The following is a 12,005-nucleotide window of genomic DNA, read 5'->3' as shown; positions in this document are numbered from 1 at the left end:
GCATTTTACAAAAAAGATATCTGCACACACGTGTTTACTGCAGTACTATTTGCAATAGCAGAAACATGGAACCAACCATGCTGCCTATCAAAGGTGAACTGGATTTCAAAAACAGTGGTATATACAAATGATGGTATATTACATAGTCATAAAGAAGTACAAAATCATGGACTTCACAGCACCTTGGATGGATTTAGAGTTCATCATTCTCAGTGATCTATCACAGAAACAAAGAACTGAATACCACAGGTTCTCACTCATAAGTGGACCCAGAATATTTATTATAATACTACATGAAAGGGATGGGCAGTAGTGGGTCACTGTCAGGGAAGAGGGAGTGCACATAACACTAATAAGGGTAACTGATCCTAAACCAGGCGAAGTAAGAACCAGTGGGAGGCCCAAATTATGATGACCACTTATGTACCTAACCCCAAACTATACCCCACACCTTTAAAATAAAATAAAATAACATCACATTGATACCCAAACTGGATAAAGATTCATGAAAGAAAAAGAACTACAGGCCAATATCCTTGATGAACATAGATGCTAAAATTCTCAACAAGATCCCGGCAAACCAGATCCAACAACAAATCTTACAATTCATCTACCATGACCAAGTAGCTTCATCCCAGGATGCGGGGCTGGTTCAACATTCACAAGATCATAAATGTAATTAAATACATCAACAGATGTGAAAACAAAAAACACATGATTACATCATTAGATTCAGAAAAAGCTTTCAATAAAATCCAGCGTCCCTTCTTGATAAAAACCCTTGAACATCTAGGCATAGATGGGACATACTCAAAATAGTAAGAGCCATCTATGAGAAACTGACAGCCAACATACTGCTAAATAGATAGAAATTGGAACCATTTCCACTGAAAACCAGAACAAGATAAGGATACCCACTCTCACTCCTCCTGTTCAACATAGTATTGGAAGTCCTAGCTAGAGCAATCAGACAAGAGAAGAAAATCAAGGGTATCCAAACAGGAAAAGAGGAAGTTAAGTTATCCCTCTTGCAGACAACATGATTCTGCACCTTGAAAACCCAAGAGAATCTGTCAAAAAACCTTCTTGCACTGATAAAGGGCTTTGGAAAAGTCTCAGGGTATAAAAATTAGTGTGCAAAAGACAGTCACATTTCTATACACCAAAAATAAACAAACAGAAATCCAAATAAAAAGCATAATCCCATTCACAACAACCAGAAAAAAAATCAAATACCTTGGCATCTTCCTAACCAGAGACATGAAAGAGCTTTACAATGAAAATTACAAAACACTGCTCAAAGAAATCAAAGATGACACAAGCAAATGGAAAAATATTCCATGCTCATGGATTGGAAGAATCAACATCTTACCCAAGGCAACTGACAGATTTAACACAATACCCATTAAATTACCAGCAGCATTCTTCTCAGACCTAGAAATGACAATACAGAAATTCATATGGAAATATAAATGACCATGAATAAACAAAACAATCCTCAGCAAAGAAAAACAAAGCGGAAGGTACAACACTCTCAGACCTTAAACTTTCTTATAAGGTTACAATAATCAAAACAGGCTGGTATTGGTACAAGAACAGGCATAAAGACGGATGGAACAGAATAGAGATTGCAGAAACAAAACCTCAATTTCTCAACCAAGTCATCTTTGACAAATCCTCCACCAACAACCACTGGGGAGAAGAGAACCCATTCAGTAAATGGTGCTGGGAAAACTGGATGACCACAAGTAGAAAATTAAAACAAGACCCCTACCTATCACCATTCCCAAAAATCAACTCTAAATGGATCAAAGACCTAAATGTAAAGCCTCAAACTATAAGAACTTTAGAAAACACGAGACACCCTTGTGGAAATTGGAACTGGCAACCGATTCCTGATCAAAACCCCAAGCCCACACCATAAGAGATAACAGAGACGAGTGAGACCTCATCAAATTCAAAAGTTTCTGCACAGCCAAAGCAGCCATCCAGAGAGCGGGGAGACAGCCCACAGACTGGGAAAAAATATTTGCCAACTGTATACCTGACAAAGACCTAGCATCTAGGATCGATGAGGAACTCAAATGTGCTGAAAAGAAAAAAAAAGCAAACAAACAAAACCCCAGCCCCATTCCAAAGTGGGCAAAAGACATAAAGAGACACTTCTCAAAAGAAGATGTACAAGCAGCCAACAGATGTATGAAAAAAATGCTCAGCCTCATTAGTCATCAAAGAAATGCAAATTAAAACCACACTGAGATACCACCTAACTCCAGTCAGGATGGCCATCATCAATAACTCAAAAAACAACAGATGCTAGAGAGGATGTGGGGAAAGGGAACACTTCTCCACTGTTGGTGGGAGTGTAAACTAGTTCAACCTCTGTGGAAAACAGTTTGGCGATTCCTAAAAGATTTAGACATTGACACAGAAATCCCCCTTCTGGAAATATGCCCGGAGGAACTCAAATCACTCTATGAAAAAGATACCTGCACTCACATAATGATTGCAGCACTATTCACAAAAGCGAAAACATGGAATCAACCATACTGCCCATCAAAAGAGGACTGGATACAAAAAAAATTTGGTATATATACATGATGGAGTATTTTATGCAGCCATAAAGAAAGTCAAAATTATGAACTTCACTGCAACTTGGATGGATAGAGAGGCTATAATAATGAGTTATCTATCTTAGAAACAAAGAACTGAGTATCACATGTTCTCATTTATCAGTGGACCTTGGACAACTATCATAATACTATATAAGGGGGTTAGCAGTAGTGAGAAACTGCCAGGGGGTGGGGGGAAGCAGGATTGGCAGTAGTGGAAAACTGCCGGGGGGGGGGCACCTCATTAATAAGAGTACCTGCATCATGAACATTTGTATTCCTAACCCTGAATATTACCCCTCATCTTTAAATCGAAAAATTTTAAATATTTAAAAAATTAAAAAGTAAAGTAAAATAAAATAAAAACTAAATTGACCTGCTGCAGAGTTAGCCCAGAAAAACAACAAAAGTCTCGTAATGAAACTTCCAAAGGTAACCCACTTCCTATCTACGCATAAGGTTGTAAGGATGGTTCTGACCAACTTCACAACAGACCAAGGCATGAGGCAGTACATCGGTCAAGTGAATTGATGGACATGACTTCATATCCCATTTTCAGAAGTTTAAAAACCCTTCCACGATTTCACAGAAAACGGTATGGTGATACCTTTCTGAGATATTCAACAAGAGTGTTCTTGACTCTCCAATAGTTACAATTGCCACTAAAATGTATTCTGTGTTTTCCTTTTTCATTGTTTGGTTCTCAACAGTGTATCCAAGGGTGAAATGTAACAGTGCATCCTTCATGTCCTTCCTTCTCTAGTTTACAGACTAGAAAGTTTCTTTTAGAGCGTGGTTATTTATTTTTAGTTCATGGTTTATGCATTCACTCCAGAAATACCATTGAGAAGAGTTAGTCTTTTGTTAAATGTTAACACTATATTTTGTTTAGCCCAGTATATCTAAAATACTATCATTTCAACATGCAGCAACATAAAAAGCTCATTAATGAGATATCAGAAAAGACAATACATGCGAATACATGCACTACAATGTGAATCATGTGATACAATGGTTAAAGGAAAATGCAGCCCTACCCAAACAATAAATCTGCATTTCACAGGAAAATCTTTTGTGCGGCATCAATTTGTAAACTTAAATTATGTAAAACATAAAATTTGGTTCCTCCGTCCCGTTAGACACATTTCAAGAGCTTGGTAACCAAAGGGACCCTGCAGCTACTGCACTGGCTTTAGAGAGGACCTTCCCAGAGACCTTTTGGTGACAAATGACGCGTGCCATCACTCTGGGCTGGCCTGGTCTGTGGAAGTCCTGAGGGCTCTGGTTACCCTGGGTCGTTCTCAGACCTGAGGACTTCAGAGAGATAACATTGATCCCTGGGTGTTATTTGATAGGGTTGGAAGTGTGTTTATTAGTTAGAAGTGTGTTTATTTTTGGAGTCTCTCCAATCTGAAGCACAAAATGATGAAGTGTCATGGCCAAGGTCACATATCCAGTAAGTGCAATAGGTAGGATCTGGGTCCCGAAATTTGTCTTTTAACAAACTACCAGGAGGCCCTATTGTCTGGAAAAGCCCAGCTATAAGGGAGCATTCTCTAGGAAACTTAGTCTTAATCGAATATTAGCAAATATAAGCAAAATTTATAGATTTTAAATTAAAGGTGGTGGTGGTCTTATTATCCCAGAGTACTGCTGTATACTATTTTTATTTGGGTACTTATTGTAACAAAAATGGGAGAAGAAAACTGCAGAAATTGAAATTATGTTCCCTGAGGATAATGATGTTTGTGAAACAAAAATCCTATTATAAGATTTTTTTTTTTTTTTGAGTTGGAGTCTCACTCTGTCACCCAGACTGCAGTGCAGTGGCTGCTCCTGGCCACCGCAGCCTCGACCTGCTGGGCTCCAGCGATCCTTCCGCCTCAGCCTTCCAAGTAGCTGGAACTACAAGTGCGCGCTACCACGCCCGGCTAATTTTTTTTATTTATTGTAGAGATGAGGTCTCGCCAAATGGCCCAGGCGGGTCTCGAACCCACGGGCTCAGACAATTCACTCACCTCAGCCTCCCAAAGGCGCGGGATTACAGGCTGAGCCACCGAGCCCGGCAAGATTTTTTTTTTAAATACTGGTGTGTTTAAATACTCCTAGCACTACATTTCTCTAGTTTTCCCTTCCTATCTTTTGCCTCATTTTAAACTATTAACATGGATATTTAAGACATCCCTCGTTAATAACCCTAGGAAAAATATGTAGCATAGTTTCATAACCTTTAAGTAATCATTCTAAAAGAGAATGAAGGCACATTCTCTTGGTCAATATAGATTATAGCTATGTGACCATGTAAATGGCATTAGTTCATGTACAAAGGTTTATGTAAATATAAGATTTACCCGTCTCCAGGAAAGACAATCACCAAATAGCTCAGATTTCCTTTGCAAATGTCTGTTGTATATAAAATAGTGTCATATGTATATTAAAATTGCTTTATTTTATTAAATTCTTTTTTTTTATTAAATTCTTTTTTTTTTTTTTTGAATTGGAGTCTTACTCGGTCGCCCAGACTGGAGTGCAGTGGCCGCTCCCGGCCACCGCAGCCTCAACCTGCTGGGCTCTGGTGATTCTTCCGCCTCAGCCTTCCAAGTAGCCGGAATTACAGGCATGCGCTACCATGCCTGGCTGATTTTTTGATTTATTGTAGAGATGAGGTCTCTCTGCCCAGGTGGGTCTCGAACCCGCTGGCTCAGGCAATCCACTCACCTCAGCCTCCCAAAGGCGCGGGATTACAGGCTGAGCCACCGAGCCCGGCTATTTTATTAAATTCTCAAATTATGGATAGTTAAGCTTCTGCTATTTTATGGAAATACCTTGATTTACTGAAGATTATTTATCATTATGATGAGATTTTTAAATTTCAGATAATAAAAATTAAACTTTACCTAAAAATCTTGCTTAACTAAGCTCATTTGCATTTACTGTATTTTCTCAATATTAATAAAACAATATAACCATTAAACAGAAATCTGTTGTAGTAAAATCAATCCATTTAGGACATTCTCTTTTTTATATAGGCACTTATAACGATGGTGATGCTAAAATATATTGTTCACATGTCTGTGTTATGTTAGACACCCTAGAAGTGCAGACCACCAAAAGTTTATTTATAAAGCCCTAGGGCAAGAGTGAAAATGAAAGACATTATTTTGATATGAAAGATAAACAGAAGGTCATAAATAGCATTGGGTGATGACCTGCATACGCTTGAACATGCCAAGGGGGAAACTGGCTATATCTCCCCCTAATAAAGTCACATTTTAAGGGGAAAAAAAAGAAAAGAAAAGAAATAATGGGTCATTTCAGAGAACATCTATTCACCATGTTCCTGTGAATGAAGAATGAAAGTTATGAATGTGAAATCGAGAGGCAGTTTCTGGGCTTTGTGCAGATAAGATATCTGCATATGAATGCTCTTTGTTTCAATGATTCTTGTAAAGCCTTACATTGATGATGTAATGTTACAAAAGAGTCCTTCTTCCCTGGCTTTATATATAACTATATACAAATGTATTCCACAAGATGCCATGCTATCCAAAATGGAACATCTCTGCTTTGTTCTTAGCTCTGAAAAGCTGGTGGGTGATCTTAAGTCACAATCACAACGTTGTAGCTATAGCAGGAAGAAACAGTTTATTTGTATTAACGCCATGTAGTTCAATGTGATTTGTTTTCCGAGATATCCAAAAACACAAAGGAAGTGTTATTGGTTGACTACTAAATATGGATTTTCTGTTATTTCTCTTTCTGCAAGACAACTTTCAAAAATAGGGTCGTTTAAAGAAAGGCAGTGACAGAAAGAGCTAAAAATGCTTAGAGGATAGTTACTAGGCATTTATCCCCTGACTAAATGGCTTTCTCCCACCAAGACCACTGGCAACGTTATTTTGAACTGCATTTTCTCAGATTTCACAAAAAATTTAATGAGCACCGATCTGCATTAAGAAATTTAAACACTGAAAACTGTCAATGAAGCAAAATGTTGCAATTGCATTTACTTTTTTTCTTGATAGAGTTTGTGTGCACCAACCAAACATGAAACTAAGATTTTAATTCTATACAACAGTAAGAAACAGATCATATAATATCAGATAAGTTAATGGTGCTTTACTAAAGAATATCTCATATATAATTTTGCTTACTATTAACTTTCATTAGATAAGAAGTTGCTTTGTCATGAACAAAACTACAGCACAGCAATTAAAAAATGTTCTTCATTGCATAATTTTATGTCAAAATTGGGTTAAATATCTATCCTCATTTACTTTTATTTGGATAATGCATTTTAAGATATTTAAAATAAAAAAACATATATTTGATAAGTTGTTAGATCATTTTATATGAGAGATTGCGTGGTGAATTGAAAAATAAATAATAGCTATTTAATGTATACTTAATGAATAAATCATCGGAGCTGTTACCATTTGGAGTTACAAGAATACAGTCATCAGCATCTTAAAATGAATGTCTCATCATTGTTAGGGCAGCAATGCACATATAAAACAGAAAACACTAAACAACTTAATAGTGATGGTAGGGCTATATAAAAAAATGAGGTGTCTGGCCACAATACAGGTCTCCAAGGACAGTTTATGACAGCAAGAAAAAACTAAAAGCATTATCTCCTATCTCCTACTCCTAGATTCTTAGTCACCCTTCCCAATAAAAAGTTTCCATTATAATAAAATGCCTCATAATACAGAAATATTGCAAAAGAATCTCAACCAGTATTCGCTAAACACATGGCAATAATTTTTAATTGCTTTTGACCCTGACCAGATGCAGTCTGCAACCCCCAGGTAAAGAACTCTTTGATCTATTCATGATTCTGAGCTATCCTCCAGTTTGCCTGAACAGAAGCAATATTAAAAGGCTTAGCATTGCTTTCCCATGGTGTTTTGATTGGGGCATTCTCCGTAAAACATATATTATAAAATTGCTGGTACAATTAACATCTATTTCAAAAGATATTTTTCATTCTTCTTTGTAGTTGGGTAGTTAATAGCTCAGTGGCTAGAATCAAATTTTTTAAGTTAAAATCCTAGCTGCATTGAACAAGTTACTTAACTTTTTAGTGACTTCATTTTCTCTTTAGTTATTTGGGGCGGATAAAAATAGAATGTGCCCCCATATGAGTTATATAAAGATTAAATGAGGTAATGCATGGAGAACATCAGAAAAATACTTGGCATGTAGTAACTACCCAATTTTTTTTTTAATTTGAAGCTATGTAATCTTGACTTTTTCTTCTAAAAGATGCATTGTGTCACAATATTTCTTCTTTGCACACTAATTGAACAATATTCCCTGCCTTCAGTGGTAAGCATTGCAACTATTATCACAGTAATAAAAGTCAATTGCAACATGCATTTTACTGTAACTACATTTGAAAATGTCTCTGTGTTGCTGTCTAATGGAGTAGATGGAAAAGTGAAACTGGCATGCAATAAGCTCTCAAGAATTTAATAAATTTCAATTCAATAGTTGTGTTGTTTTTGAAGAGAATTAGTTTACTATGCTCCAATGTGATATTTTTCCCCCAAGAAATAATTATTACATTCACTTTCAACCTGGCTTTAAATTTCTGATTTTAAGTATACTTTATGTATATGGACAAGTCACACTTGGCGAAGTAATGCTAATTTCACCTTTAAAAGAACTCATCTCATTGTTTTTTCAAGAATGAATACTACTATGCTAAAAATTGTGCTTATATTTAAAATTAGAACCCGGGGAGGGAAAAAACAGCAACCATAACAACAACAAATATATAACTGCCTTACTAATAACTACTATGTCCCAGGGGAAAAAAAATTTTTTTTCTGAAACCCTTAACCTGGCTTCCTACAGAGGGAAGATTGACCTGAAAATCTGAGTATTTAAAAAATATTTTGCTGACTTATTTCTTGGTTATGTCCATCTAAATTGAAAGTCTAAAATTCCTTTGAACAGACTTACCCAAACACATGCTATGAGCAATAAAGGTACAATTAATTATGAAATGGGTACCTGATTTTTTATACTTTTTGCTAATTTTAATGGAAATACTCTTTAAACAAGATTATCATGTAGCCCTAAAATTATTTTTTAAAGTCAGCTAATGAATTGCTTTCTATTAACAAGCACTATTAATATCAATAATTTGATTAATCAGTCATCACTATTTCTCTCCATTTGTCTCTATTATTTTTTCAAGTACTCAACTGACACCCTTGTTCAACGAAAGATGAGATATGTTAGTTTTTATTGGTTACCACTGCATATATTATGACGAATATTAATTATAATTAAATGTATATAAAATGCAACTATATATGTATATGTGTGTACACACATGTATGTTTGTACATATATGAGACATATAACATCAGAAATTGACTCTAGTTTCTCACTCCTAAAATTTTATACACTCCTGCTTTAGTACTCAGTAAAGGAGATTGTAAAGCAACAATAAGGATGAAACAAACTGAGTATTAAGCATTTATAACTCAAATACAAGTTAAAATGCTCTGTGATGACACAACCACAATGATGTTTTTCTCAATCTTTTCTGTCATGTATAATCTCTACTATCTTTGGAATCCCATAGAATTGTATATATTTCATAGTGAAATTTTCACATTCTCCCTTATATTACCATTTTAAATATCCCCCCCTCTTGATTAAAAGCTCTCTAACGGCAGGAAGTTACTTATTTTCACATCCTCCATGGCATGCAGACCTCAATTATTTAAAGAAGGAAATCTGAAAGTAGCAGGGTATATTGTTTTCAAGCTTTGTTAAATTTGTATTGGTTCAAATTGTGTTTTATGAACCTGTCTATGTAAAAAGTAGCTTGGGCCTGATCACTAAATCAGACACATTTTAATGTATTTTACACCCACGTCTCTTGATTCAGAAGCTCTTCACCATCGTAAGTTCTCTATTCCTTGTCTCAAACATTGTGATGCCAATTTCTTCTCATTTATTTGTTCATTGTTTCTCCATTACGGGTTCTGCTGTAACAGGGCTCTCTGGAGTGCAGAACCTTGCAAATGTGTACAGCGTCCGACTGCTTACCGAGCTATGATAAATGGCATTTTGCTCCCAGTGGATGGATTTATTCAAACTTTTTTGGACATTTGTTTTTTTGGAGAGGACTAGCTCTGAGTAGGATTTTTAGAAATGAAAGGAACCCTCAGTAATGCTCATTCCATTTTCCTTATAATACAGAGAAGAAAAAGCACCATCCTGGAAGTGTGACTTGGCTTACCTGAGGTTATTAGAGAACGAGCCAAGAACAGAAATTAGGTTTCCTGGCTCCCTCTCCAATGCTGACATTTTTTTCTTTTCCCAATGCACATTTAGTGCAGGAGAAAGCGGGCAGATGTAAACAGAATGATCATGAAATAGTTCCTCTTCTATAGGGTCTGTTTTCTGCCCGCCCCCTTCCAGATTGCTATCTCAGGTTGCAAACCCAAGCTGTAGGAAGCTATTTAATTATTAATTCAACAAAAACATATTGAACACCAATTATGTGTCCGACACTACTCTAGCTGTGTGGTATATGTCAGTGAAGAAAAGTGATCAAAAGTCTTGTCATCATCAAGTTTTTATTACAGTCAGGGATGAAAGAAAATACAGAACCAACATGAGAGAGGAGAGAGAGAAAAGGAAAGGGAGGGGAGAGGGAAAGAGAGACTGACAAGAGACAACTTCTGCAGGGAGGGGAGAAAAAAAAGAACAGGATAAGTGTACATGTGATGGGAGAGTGATTTTTTAATAATGGGTCAGGGTGGGCCCCACTGAGAATCTGAGGTCTGAGCACGGATTTGGAAGAGTTGTGGCAACTAGTCATACCTAAATCCAGAAGAGGAGCATCATAGGCAAAGGACAGAAGCAGTGCAAAGGCCCCAAGGCAGGAATGCTGTGGAGTGGTTAAGGCAGAGAGTAAGCCGGCCAATGTGGCTCAAGCACGGTGGTAAAGAGAGCAGTAGAAAAAGAGGTCAAAGTGATACCCAGAGCTCCGTGAAACAAGGCTGCTCTGTGTAATACTGTAGCCACTAGCCACATGCAGCCGCTGAGCACCGGAAGCAAAGCTAATTCAACTGAGCTGCTAAAGTTTTAATTGTACATTATGTTTCATTAATTTAAATGCCAAAATCGAAGTGCTTTTGTCAGAGAGGATGCAGATATCACAAGGCATTTTTTGAGCAGTCAATTCAGTGACTGAAACAACTAGAACCTTTTTCTGCTATGCATTTTATAAAATCTAAGTATGTATCCAGTTTCTCTGTATAAATTGTAGAATCCAAATTCTATACCTCTACAGAGGGACTATAAGTTTGAAATACTCACTAGAATCCAAAGATAAGCATGAAAAAATAATTGTCATTATCAATTGTGTATTGAAATGGTAATAAACTAGACATATCAGTTTAAATGAAATTATTTTAGTAAGTCTATTTTTATTTGTTTCTTTATGCCTATATTAATGCACTATAAAATGTATTATCACATGTGTCTTTTGTTACGTTTCTATTAAAGCACTATAGGTCATTGTAAGGAAATTGACTTTTGCTTTGAATGAAATGCAGATTCATTGGAGGGTTTTCAGTGAAATGACAATGAGTGCTATGTGTTGGTTCCATCTTTTTCAGTAAATTATTTTGAATAGCCATCATTTATATCTTTCACATAAATTAATATTTAGATAGACTCATACTGTATGTATGCTGCAGCATATAAATAATGAAAGCTTTCAGTACTTAGAGAAGTGCTCTTTATCTCTTTCTAACATTATTATTTAGAGTTTTTCCATTTGTCTAAACATGAAAGAGGAAGATTGACCACTTCAAGGCTGTATATTACCCCCGCTATAACTCTCTGTGCCCACAAAACACTAGAAAGTTGTGATCGCTGCCTCCAGAAACAAAACTCAAAGCACCTGCAGGTCCCTATGCCAATTCTTAAGTATCATATCAAATAAATGTCCATGCATTTTACCTTTGCAATCCAGCTCTCAGAAAAACTAATTTGAACACATGGCCACCACCATTTTAAATGTTTTCTATACCAGAATCACACTTCAGGCTTAAAAAGTTAAGCAGAGTCAAAGTACAGCCTAAAAATGGAAAACTATTTTTTTTTTTTAATGTTTAACCCAGGGAAAGAGAGTCATTTAAGCTTAATAGTGTTACAAGAATAGAATACTTATCAACTTCAAGGTTTCAATATCCTACATTCAACAAGCAAACGTGCAAAATTAATCCCAAATAATCACTTCATTGTATTTTTTAGGCAATGATTCTTACAAGATATTAAATGATAAAGTATCCCTGCGTTACTTGTCAATAATTTAAATGACCTTATAAGGCAACTGTAAAATTTATGTAGGCTCAA

Source organism: Carlito syrichta, unplaced genomic scaffold (assembly GCF_000164805.1).
Source record: "Carlito syrichta isolate Samal-C Ts95f unplaced genomic scaffold, Tarsius_syrichta-2.0.1 Scaffold305157, whole genome shotgun sequence".
Classification (NCBI taxonomy): Eukaryota; Metazoa; Chordata; class Mammalia; order Primates; family Tarsiidae; genus Carlito; species Carlito syrichta.
Note: the sequence above shows the minus strand (reverse complement) of the source record.